Source organism: Thermobia domestica, chromosome 13 (assembly GCF_964235325.1).
Source record: "Thermobia domestica chromosome 13, izTheDome1.hap1.1, whole genome shotgun sequence".
NCBI lineage: Eukaryota > Metazoa > Arthropoda > Insecta > Zygentoma > Lepismatidae > Thermobia > Thermobia domestica.
In genome coordinates this window covers 219177736-219190481 of record NC_137466.1, presented here as the reverse complement: position 1 = coordinate 219190481, position 12746 = coordinate 219177736, and the positions used below count along the sequence as shown (strand labels likewise).

The 12746-nt window shown below is 36.1% G+C and overlaps 1 protein-coding gene across 1 annotated transcript in view; it reads left to right on the top strand.

Annotated features, from left to right (window-relative positions):
• Positions 1-10793: 10793 nt before the first annotated feature.
• The window catches only part of LOC145669037 (uncharacterized), a 265385-nt gene continuing 263432 nt past the window's right edge, over positions 10794-12746 (top strand). The window contains exon 1 of the mRNA XM_081737386.1: positions 10794-10992. The gene's annotated coding sequence lies outside the window, so the exon portion shown is untranslated. The remainder of the gene's footprint in view (positions 10993-12746) is intronic.

Here is a 12746-nt window from a genome sequence, read left to right as displayed (position 1 = left end):
CCAATAATCTAAAAAAAGAAAGTGCTCTTTTTAAATATTACTTTAAAAAAATCCAAATAGGAGGTCCCGAACAACCATGGAAGTATATGAAGCTTTTCTAATACGTAGGAAGTATAACAGAGGCCGCAAATTAAAAAAGAAAATAGTTATCTTCGGTATGTATTGTAAGGGAAACAAACGCGCCTCTATTACAAAGTGACCAATAAACCTAAACGGTATTAAGGCTATATACGAAAAAATCCAGAAAACGAGGAACAAATCAATCACCTCCGAGTTCGCGTGTAAACAGTACGTTATAAATTATCAGGTTGCGCCCATCTAGCGTCATTTCTTTCGGGTATAGTTCGAATTACGAATTTTACACACTAAGTTTATGCCGTTATGCGATGCAACGTCACAGAATAAATGTTCAACATAATCTTTTTAGAGTCCAACACACAGTAAGTAACGTGAGATATAGGAAAAGTCTTACTGACACTTTTGAAAATGTGTATTTGTATTTGCTAAATAGAGGTGAATTGGGCAGAATTGTACCAACTTTTTCACAAAAGGGGCTGAAAATGCCATCGTGGTACCAACGGGCCGATGAATGAGAAAAAGGGCTGAATTTGGTACAATTGTACCAAGTGTGGCAACAGTGTCTCCAATGTATAAGCGTCCCAGAGCGGCGGTGGCCCCACTGTTGTCCTGTAATCATGTGATTTGTAGGTGTTGGTGGTCCGTCCTCTGCTACTAGTAGTAATCCCACGTGGTATGTAGTTCTCCGACGTAAATACATGAGGTGATATTTACAAACAGGAGCATATGACATTATTTGTACACAGAAGCATGTGGTACATTAAAATATAAATTTATATAAGAATTAAAGTTGCCACGAGACGAGACGGAATCCTTTTTGACGAGACACGAGACGAAACGAGACGGCTCATGAAATGTCTCGTCTCGTCTCGTATCTCGAAAATGCAAACGCAGGCGGGAAAGGCCAAGACTGAAGTTGCCAGTTGTTATATAGATTGCAAAAGGAAAACCCCCTTTGTGAGAAAACATGTTGAAAAGCCTTCTGGAAAAGTGTCCTCTGTCTATTGAATGAAACAATCGTGATACATGAGCTTCCAGGAATATCATCCTTAATGTCTTGTCCCAAATTCCCTGTGCTGTAAACTGAGAAATTCTCCATTTTTTCCATTTCTGGCTGAATGGTGAAAACAAAACAAAGACAGGGAAGATTTTTACAACCTCAAGAAACCGAACTACCACCACCATCCATTCAATTTAAAAGTGGGTACACTCTTCACAAGCTGTAGTTGAAAGTTCTGGCTGAGGTGGCGGAAGAGAATAGACTACAGTGGTCTTTATTCTCTCGTGGCGGTATTCTTTTTGCTAAATGCACCAAAAACGGCAATTGAAGCACGTCATCTTACAACTAAAATTTTGTCTCCTCTCTCTCGCGCGCGCGTGTGCACACACACACACACTTACACACATACTTTTACCATTTTACCAATCACCAGCTTAGGGGCATCTGCAATATACAACAGTCATGTAGTAAAATTCAGCTCTTCGTTTGGAAGCCGGGCGAAGGACAAAGAAAGCCAAAATATTGTCGACGAACTCTTCCAATTGTTGTTTGCATTCAGTAAATTTATGATACTAACGATAACACTGGAGGTGAAGAGGTTATTTTTGTTTTGTTACGCGGAAATGCTGGATCTGACCAGAGTGCAAAATTGCCCTCTACTTCCATGTTGAGAGGAGGCGAATACTTCCCTTTCCTAGTGAATAATATTAATTAGAGCCTGAATTATCTTCAGAAACGGTTTCCTACAGGCACATAAAACCTTTCGAGCTTTGATAAGTGTAAAGAACATTTGGTATAATATTCATGGAAGTCCGTTGGAAGCAGAACATATCATGAGAACGGGCAAAATTAGAACACTGAAGAACATAATTAACAAAAAAGAAATAGGATACCAAACCATATTTTTAATCCTACCATAAAATGTATATCCTATATTTTTACTAATTTCTTACCCCCATGAAAGTAACCTGGGGAGGATATTCTCCCCAAATTTTCAGACTGAAATCCTCTTATCCCGCACGATTTTGCCCTCTGACACTGATACGAAAATACGAGTGCTGTTAAAATCCATACACATAACCCTTCCGGGACTCAACCCTGGGCCTTCGAGCTGATGGTATATCGCCTCAGACTGCTCGGCTTGGTATGAAGGTGTATGTTGTACGATCACGAATAGATCACGACAATATAAGAAAATGTTTTAAAAAGTCGCCATCTTTAATCGAAAATGGCCACCCAAAAATCATTTTTTTTCGCCACTTGCTAATCTGGGTGTACCTTCATGAGTATGTTACACAAACTGGGCAAACACCATATAGGGGCACTGACCCCGTGGGTATGGGGACAGATTTGTAAAATGGGGGTGTAGAATGTATCCGAAGCATTCTTTCCTCCGATGTGTCGTCCAGCTTCCATTAGTATGGAACTTTAAATAGAGCTTATTGTGCAGTAACCTATAAAATTTCAATTAAATACTTTTTATTATTCAATAAAAGTATATTGTTCCAAGCTATTTTTTTTTTTTTTTAAATAATTGCAACACATCTAAACATGCTAAAATGGAAAGTAGTTTTTGGATTGGTCTGGGTTAACACTGCAAAACCTAAAGGCTGGAATATATGAAATCAAAGTATATACCTAGGTATATCTTTCTGGAATATATGGAATCAAGTGTCTTCGTCTTCGATGTAATTATGAGCAATTTACTGTATATTCGAGTATTGAAACTCGTGAAATAAATTTCAGTTTCAGAATGTTAAAAAAAAAGTCAGGGTCGAAAAGAATCAGCCAAATTCTTAAATTGCCAACAATACTACGATCATCAATGAAGTATATATTATGTGAATGGTAAGTGAAATGGAATTTCTAGTTTAACGTTGCACGATAATTCCCTTTAAGCCAAAGAAGGCGAATCTTTATAAGGTTACAGAAGGATATGATAGAATCGGTGGAATAAGAATACTGGAGGAAACGAGAGAACTTCCAGAAAATCATGGACACGCGATGTTTCCACCACGAATCAATTGGCCTGAGACCGAACCAGGAACCTCTTTGTTATTGAGAAAACAGAAAAACTTTGGGAGGTGATTCCTTATATGAAATTAAAGAAAAAAGTTCTAATAAACATCGGTGGAAAAACGTCTCCTTTCAGAGTTATGAACCGCCCAATATTCGAAAAATAACGTTTCAAAACGCCCTGGCTTAGAAACTATAGGGCCTATTCCAAGCGGTTTAGGGAATTACACAGGGACTAGTATGCGTTCTGTCTAAATATCCATGTTTCAGAATTCACCGGTACCAGCGAAACGAACGCACCATTAGTACTTGAAGCAGTATCCTTACACCTCAACTTGTTTTCTACAGTTCGTTTCGCCGATAACGGAGGATGGTGAAGCATTGATATTTAGATACAGCGTATATCAGTTACTGTGTAATTCCTTAAACCGCTTAGGATAGGTCCTATAGTTTCTAAGCCAGGGCGTTTTGAAACGTGATTTTTCGAGTTTTCGCGGTTCATGTATATGCCCTTGTAAATTTTAAACTAATGAACAAAAAACGTTCATTGCACTCTACAAATGTTGGCATGGGGTCATTGTTTGCTATACTCTGTGATACAACAGATTTAACAGTATTGCCAACTCAACATTACCATATTTTTTTTCAAATGGCTTTATGTCAATTTGTTACATATTTTAATTCAACATGTGAAACGAAAACAAGTGTTACTATATTTATCAAACAGTGCTGTAACTAAGAATTCTACAGTATCAAAAATATAGAAGAACAAACAAATTTTGATATCTTGTATATACAACAATAATAACGCAAGTGAAATAGGGTAAAGTACCCGGCTCATCCAAAGTTCTAAATTGTCGAATACTGCGATCAACAAATGACGTATTTCGAACAAGTAGAAACAGAGTTACAGGGAATTGAAATTTTATTTTTTCAAAGGTGTTTTTAGATAAGTATCAAATCCAATTACGTACATGGTTTTCAATATACTATATAAATATAAGAAAACCGGTTACAGTAATTTGAAATCTAAAACCATTCGGGAGGTAAGAAAAAAAATAACATTTGATATATTGCTTAAAATGGCACATACCTATTTGTGGGAATTTTTTGAAACAATTTTTGATTTACTTCCCTTTTATGACATTACGACAATAATTTTTAATAGATATGATTATAATATATTTTCAGAATAACATAATTTTAAGCAGTGTTACAAACTTTAACACTTTTTCATATATGCAGAACGGTTTGGGATATCAAATTGCTTTAAACGGCATTGTCATCTTGACACCTATTGAAATGATCCATGTAATTGGATAAGGTATTTATCTTAGCAGTTATTTGAAATAAAGCCTTTTGAAAAAGTCAAATTTTCAGTCTCTTGTAATTTTGTTTGTATTCATTCGAAAGCCATCTTAGACACTAAAGTATTTCAAATGTGCATTGCCTTGGCTGAATAATTTGCGTTATTACTGCTGTAGAAGGCACCAAAATATTACGTTTGTTGTATTGTATCATCTTTAGTTTGTAACACTGAATGGCATGTGGTATTATGTTTTTTGTTTTAAATGGAAATTTTAAATATGTAATAATCTGACATAGTGCTATTTAAAAAAATACAATTTTATGTGAGTTGGCAACACGGTTAACCCTGCTGTGTGACGGAGCATGCCAGGCAGTCTCCCCGTGCCAACGTTTGTATGGTACAAAGTTTAAACGTTTTTTTGTTCATTGATTTAAAAGTTACAAAGGCATATTAAGGTAAATAAAATCAAATGAAGTGAAGTTTTTCGTCCCATGTTTATGCCGGCTAGGCTAAAGGAGACGGTGATGATGAGAATGAATGAAATGGTGGAATGAAGAAAATGTGAGAAGCCCGAGAAAATCCAACCCTGCCCGGTATTTGTTCACCATAAAGCTCACTTGGCGCGAGCTGGGATCGAGCCAAGGACCCCATGCATCAGAGGTGAACGCTCTATCACTCTTTTTTAAAAGTAACTGATTCACCGAACTTGCCTCATTAACTTGCCAACTACTCGTTACTAGGTTTTTACTTGTTTTGCTCGCTTAACTCGTTTTCCTATTAATATAGAACGATAGAGACACCAACACAGAAATTTCGAGGATAGTTAAAATTCCAAAAGCTCTCCCACCGGGAATCGAAGCCGAGACTCCGTGTACCAAAGGTACACGTGCTACTTACTAGACCAGCGGGGTGGGCAACTACTGAGCCACCGCGGCGCCTATCAAGGTAAATAACCCACCCTCTATGTAAAAGACGCCATCTACCAGCTTCCATAACGATAGTTTGCCTTTTTAAGAAACTAAGTCCACCATCTTGAAAAAACTAACGAAAATGTTTGAGTAATTGGTAATTATTTTCTGCTAAAATTTGTTATGTATGAAACAAAGACAAATTACAGTTGTAGATATTTCTTGTAGAATTACTTCATAACAAACCGCATAAAATTTGAGATGAATGAAAAATATGTGTTGTGTTTTTATCGTTTTACTGCATTGCTATTACATGTAAATGAGTTTATAATAAGTAAGATGGAAATATTATTTTATGAATGAGGTGAAGCTAGCAGTATGCTTTGGAAATTATAAGGTTTGTAAATATAAATTAATGTAAGAGTAACTAACCATGATTGTAAGGTATAAATATTATATACTTCTCTAAGACAATAAGAAACAGAACACACTATGAAATTTTTATTATTTTTTAAAGTAGCAAATATCCATGTTAATTTTGTAACTTTTATTATATAGGTATCGTAAATAAACAAAATTACACTGAGAAAAAACGTATGTGGCATACGTAAAAAAGTAGGTTACATGTATAAATCTTGTAGTTTTTAAACTTAACGTACACCAAACGTATAACTGAAAAAGTACATTTTATACGTACTTTCCGTATAAGTGTTCCTAATAAACGAAAAAACAATTTTATATAGGCGGTCAGCATCTCACATACCGATGGACGTATGTAACATATAGTTGACGTATGTAAAGTATGCATATGCATTGCCGGATTTACGTGGTGCAAAGGTGCACGTGCATCCCCGCTTCGTTGTAAATATACACTATCTAAAATGAGAAGTTAGCTGTGTAAATAGTAGTACTTTCCGAAACTTTCTGCCATCTTGTTTCCGTTTGGGGCTTAAAAGAAAGCAGAGTTTTGCAAAAGTAATAGTTTAAGTCGATTTTCTGAAGGCTGAAGGAAAAGGATGTAGCTAGCAAAACATAGCATTTGTCAAGTAGGGAAGAAAACAGAAGCCAAGAGGAGAGAAGAACATTTTTTTTCTACATAACACTTGCGACCTTTTTAAAAATACTTTCCTCCGTTCTATGCATCAGTGTTGTCAGGGGTAAAGAATATTGTCACATGTTACTTTGAAGACTTTCAGTGTGACTAGTTATTTTGGTAGTTATTAATGCACCCTTCAGACAATCCTGGATCCGGCCCTGCGCATATGTATGTAATATACAGAAGACTGTTAGATGTCATACATCCTGCAAGGGCATGATGTAACATCTAAGCAGGAAAACTACGTAGCATATGGATAACGTATGCTACGTACTGATTTATGTTGTAAACATAAAGATTCCGTATATTTGTACAATATACCGCTGTCCGGATAACGGATTTTTCTCAGGGTAAAATAGTACAACTAACAAAACGATTTGCCGAAAATATAAATATGAGCAAATAAAGTAAGTGCTAGTATTCGGATTTCAAAGGAAATAGATTTTAAGATATTTACTTTCTTTTAGATCGAGAAATGCACTACGTAAACACAAAGCAGATGAACTATCTGCTATGTATATAATTAATAATACACTGTATTTTCCCATTTCTTTCACTGGTTCAGAAAGGAGAAATAAGATTATCCCGAAGGACATTTTTCACGCCCCACCCTAGCCAATTCTTTTGAGTTGGTCACAAGGAAGCGAGTGAGGTTAGATTTACATGGAAGTTGCACCACCCGAGTGTGACGTAATGTCACGTGGTATTATCATTGGGGCCAAGGTGGAACAAAATGAAATTGCAGAGCTTCTAACCCCCTTCGCTCGCTGACGCTCGGTCAGTTGTGTTTCTTAACGTAAATAAATAACTTTTCGTGCATTATATATTACATACAAGGACAAATGAGTAGGCCTATAATAATTTTTTGTCATATTTTAATGATAAAAGTGTTATTAAAATTATAAAAAAATAATAAGTAAAGCTTTTCTTGGGTCCGGTTTCAAACCACATCAAAAGCGTTTTTTATTATTAGTCTGTGTGCTAACGTGCTCGGCCACGAGGAGAGATAGCAGTTGGTGTTTGATTTATGCCATATGTATGCTACGTGGCGAGAAACGGAATTGCAACCAATCAGAACCATGTATTTAGCTCCTATGGCTAGAGTCGAGCGTGATTAAGATATCATGCTTTCTCATTAGTTCAGGCTCCAACACCTGTCTAAAATTCGCTCCATACAATACATGGAAAGTAAATTGCGTAAGTTATCAAACCATTAATTCATTGAACCCTCAATCAAGGTGGAAGCCAAATATCACAAAAAGTATGAATTATTAGTTAGATGAAATAAGTAAATGAAAACAATGTGAAACTGAAATAAAAGAACTCTCCAGTGAAAAAAAAATGAAATATTCGCGGTCGGATGATTTCAAATTTTAGAAATAGGTATCGAAGAAAAGCTTTAAGTATTAGCCACGTTCACGGTACTGTCTAAATGATTGTAACTTAAAATATTGCCAACTAGCGTACAGTAGATTAAGATATTAAGTTAGGTTATTTTTAGTTTATTATTTCACTTTGAGTATTCAGTATGGTTATTTTGATATATATGTCCATGACGCACCCCCCCCTCAATTGTCTATCCGTAGGTGTTCTTCCATGAAAAAAAAAACTTTTCGATTAATTTTTACACCCCCTCAAACATATTTATATAGATTTTTAACCCCCCAAATATTTCAATGACGCAGTTTGCGTCATAGCCCCCCCTTGTGGGCACCCCTGCCTATATAAGAGAAAACATACCATTTGTTTTCAATTTAAGAAATGGAAGCAAGAAAGCATAGTATGATAGATGCCTGCTTCTATTGGAGGGGATTAAATATCAAATTTCATCTCTCTAATATGTATCTAATCTTTTAAGAGATTAATAGCTTTGAATACCTTTTTATAATATTTAGAACCTTACCGTTCTGTCTTCCATTCTATAAGAAATATATATTTTAAAAAAACACTGAAAGAATTGAGTGAAATACTTTAGTTTTACGTTCCACGATTATGCCGTGTAAGCTAAAGGAGGCAGTAATGACTAGAATGAACAAAATTGTGGAATGATGAAAATGGGACGGAACGGGAGAATCCCGGGAAAACCCATGCCCATAGTGTTTGCACATTAAAAGGCTCACTTGGGGCGAGCTAAGATGCGTTCTATTCTAGCAAGGTTGCCAGGCGTCCACCTTTTGCCAAATGTCTTTTTTTTTTTTTTCTTTAAGCGTTTTCTGCCACGTGCAGCCGGCACTAGTTTTGCTTTTCAGGAAACTCTTTGTTTCGAAAATCTGCCGAGATAAATATCATATCCAATTACACAGAAAGTTTTTATGAGTTGTAAAGATGATGAAGCTGAATACAGCAACATATCTCAAACTACTTCGGAAATACAAAAATCACAGGTAGAAGTTGCTCTATACTACTTAAAAACACAGATATGGAATTCGTTGGTAAAGTTCACTACACTGCTTAAAATTATGCAATTGCGAATACAGTATGTTTTAAGAGGAAGAAAATAATCCATTTTTGCATTTAACTCTGTTGAGTATCATCGCCATCTTTATTTTTTTTATCCCATTGATTTATACGGGGAATTATTACTCTGTGTTTCAAACGAACTGCAATTTTAGTTCGTTCTCCTCCAACTCTAAATGTTTCTTGCTTTGCGAAACCAGCTTATTACATACTGGTAACAAAATAAGCGACATAGATAGATTTGAGATAGGAAACAGAAAACTCAAAGAATTACAATTTCACTTTATTTCATAGAAAATAGAAAAATAATTCGCAATATAAATGAATGAGCTAAGAAACAAAAATGGTGCTGCTGTTCAAAAAAACACTTTAAACATAGCGCACGCGAATCTTAATTAAAATTTGATAAATTTTGCGAGAGTTATGGTGGGACAGTTAGGTAGGCCTATACAAATGCTTACTGTTCAGTGGAAGAAGCTAGCTTGCATAATATTGAATATCGGACCCCCTTTCCCTCCTGGAGTCAAGAAGAAATAAATTGCGATTACGTCTTGCTGTTGTGCAGGGATGTCCCTTAGCAAATAGAGTCCTGTTGCAGTCCACTCACATTCTGACCTTATCTCCCGCAACAAAATGTTCTGAAGAGAGCCTGATCGAATCCACCGTGTAGAGTGCAAGGAAACCTCAAGATATTTTGAAGACAATAATCTAAATTAATGGATTAAATATAAAGAAAGAACTTTATAACTACAGATTATTTAAAGCTATTTAACTTAGTTCATATACAGTTCCGGCCAGGGGCGGATCCAGGACGGACTTCTGCGGAGGGGCCGGTGGGTTGTAATACTGCTACTTAGAGCTATTTTTAAGAGCGTCAAAAAATAAACTATATATTTTATTTATATATAAAATAAAAAACGTTTCCTTTTCTGTGGGGGCGATCGCCCCTGGTTCCGGCCAGAGTGGCTCAGTCGTAGATGGCTCACCTCTGGCAAAGGTAGTCACTGCCCCATCTGTCAGCTAATTTTGCCATCCGTCCAGCTTTTACCAGAAATATCCGACTTTTTTTTATTATTTTCTGCCATGTTTGATGGTATTTCATTAAATTTATATTTGTTTCGTGTTTTGCCTTTAAAAACTAGTATGAGTTTCCCAATGGCGGAGAAAAGTCACCCTTCTTGATTTTAAAGAAAATCTTTACTAAAATTGTTTTGCAAAAATATGAATAAGTTAGCGCCGTAACGTAGATTTTTTTCTGGGTGAAAGCATTAATATTTGCATCCCCTACAAAATTCGAAAATAAGCCCCTTCTTTCCATCTTTCTTTTAGTTTTTGTGGGCCCTCTGGAAAATATCTCAAAGCCACAAGAATAAATATTATTTCTAGGGCCCCTTATAGTAGATATTTTCACTGAATTGGGCACATTACTTATTTTTGTGTTATTGACTATTTGTGTGCTGTTTTGTTTATGTGAAGTCCGGCATTCGATAATTTTGATCAACCCTATTCTATTCCCAGCTTTCGCCTAGTGAACTTCTTTGAGGTGGACAAACACCTTTTGCGTGAGTTTTCTCGATATTTTCCAGGTTTTCCCACTTTCTTCATTTCGATCACCTTCATATGTGGTTTTGATAAATTTTGATGATAACTTTTCTGTTGATGTATGGTATTTGTACTTTAAAAGTACTTAAGTTAAGCTCTGCTATTCAACCTCCAATCGTATTGGCATTTAATGCTTTTTTTAAATTCTTTTTATATACACTTTGAGTTTCTTAATAAAATGTGTTGAGTGCATGTATCCGAAGTTGACATTTATATTCTGAGATAAATGAACTTGTGCGCTAACATGTGCGTATTGATGTTCAGATATTTAGTCACACTTACAACGCCCTCTATGGATTACAATATGCGCTGCGCAGATGAAGTGCGTCGCCGTCTGTCCTTCCTTAGAGTTGGGTGTTGTATGGGAAGTGCATAGGTTTCGGAGGCCCCTGAGTGATCTCTATAGAGTAGATAAGGTAGTGTGAAGAGCGTGATGTGCATTCGTACTGATCTGTGATCATTTTATAACCAAGAAGTGTCCGAAATAATTTAAACTGGAGTACCGAACAAGAGCAGGCAGCCTAAGGTGAGGAAAAGCATGTTTTCTTAAAGTTGTTATAAGCAATAAAGTCAACGTGCTAGTCATGTTGCAAATTAAAATTTAGTACTGGACAGGTGGTTTTACTCGTTGTAAATTTACATCTGTTTCTGCAAATGTGTAATAAAGATATTTACATAATATATGTCATGGAAGAAGATAAAGAAATCAAGTTGAGTGTTGTTTAATGTACTGTTTGTTATATTATAGTCGATGTTTACGCCTACAGTTGTAAACAAGAGATCGTATGTTGTTAGCATTATGAATATTTTAATTGGTTACTTAATGTTATGTTTACATATTTTCAAAAAGCAACCATAAGTTGTATGTTCACGTACCCTGAAGTATTTATGGACCGTGAATGACATTGTTTTGTGATGTCGCTCGTGTGTTGGATTGCCTTTTTTGGAACTCCCAGCACAAATCCTGGGATTTATATCTCGGTTCTTTCTCTTACAAGTAATACAAAAATATAGTAAACAAAAAGTGACACAAATAGTATGTCGGTATTAGGTAGTAGCCAGTATATATTTTGGCTTGTGTATAGCCCGCTCCCCCCAGTTCTTTCTCACCGGAACTGGAAGTCACTACTATTACTGTTGCTACTACTACTACTACTACTATCGAGAACAGAACCCAACCAACCCCTGCGGGGCTTCTAACCCGTTCCTACTACTACTACTACTACTATTGCTACTTACTACCACCACTACTACTACTATTGCTACTAACTACTACTACTATTTATACTAAAGCTTCCTTACCATAAGATTTACATCTTAAATCTTTATAACATGCGATTCCGATTCATTATGAACTAGTATGAATCGTTAGAATCACTATGATTCGTTAAAAATCACTGGGGGGAGCGGGCTATACTCAATCCGATATATATTTTTTTTTTACATGATTTGCGTGTGTAAACTAACCAAATGTTACTGCCTTCGTGTGCAATAAGGAATTCTGTATATTGTAAAAAATGAGGTATAAGTTCCGAAGACGGTCGTTCATGTGGCGGAAGGTTCCTTCTGAAATGAGATCGTTTTTACATTTTTTTGGGAGTGGGGTAAACTTTATAATACTCGCTCCAGCTGTGCATCAATAAGTACTGTACGTCCCCTTTAAGAGGGTGTATTATAGTAAAAGTAGATATAAGTAGGGTAGGGTAGAGTAAAGTAGGGATAAATAGGTAGGGTAGGGTCGGGTCGGGTTAGGGAAGTTTGGACTTATTTTGTTAATAGAGTGTGATTCCTTGTTTCTGCATAAGGATACCAACCGGAGAGGGCATTGTAAAGTTAGCCCTTTTTTGGTTTGGGGTTCAGTTATAAGCTGTGCCCATATATTCGTGGAAGTGTAGGGAGACTAGACGAAAACCATATTCACGAAGAAATTAAATGATGACTGAAAGCAGGGAATTCGTGTTATTATTCAGTTCAAAATCTCTTGTTGTCGCAAATTCTGTCGAGGAATTTGAAGATTAAAATATATAAAACGATTGCCATGTCTGTTGCTCTGTGTGGTTGCGAAACTTGGTCGCTTACTCGGAAGGAAGAACATGAATTGAAAGCATTTGAGAAGAAGATGCTAAGACGAATATTCGGAACCAATAGGAACGGAAATGTGGAATGGCAGAAATTTCATAACGAGGAACTGCATGATTTATACGGTTTACCAAACATTGATAGGGTCATCAAGTCTAGGAGGCTCAGGTGGGCAGGTCATGTAGTCAGGATGGAAGAAAG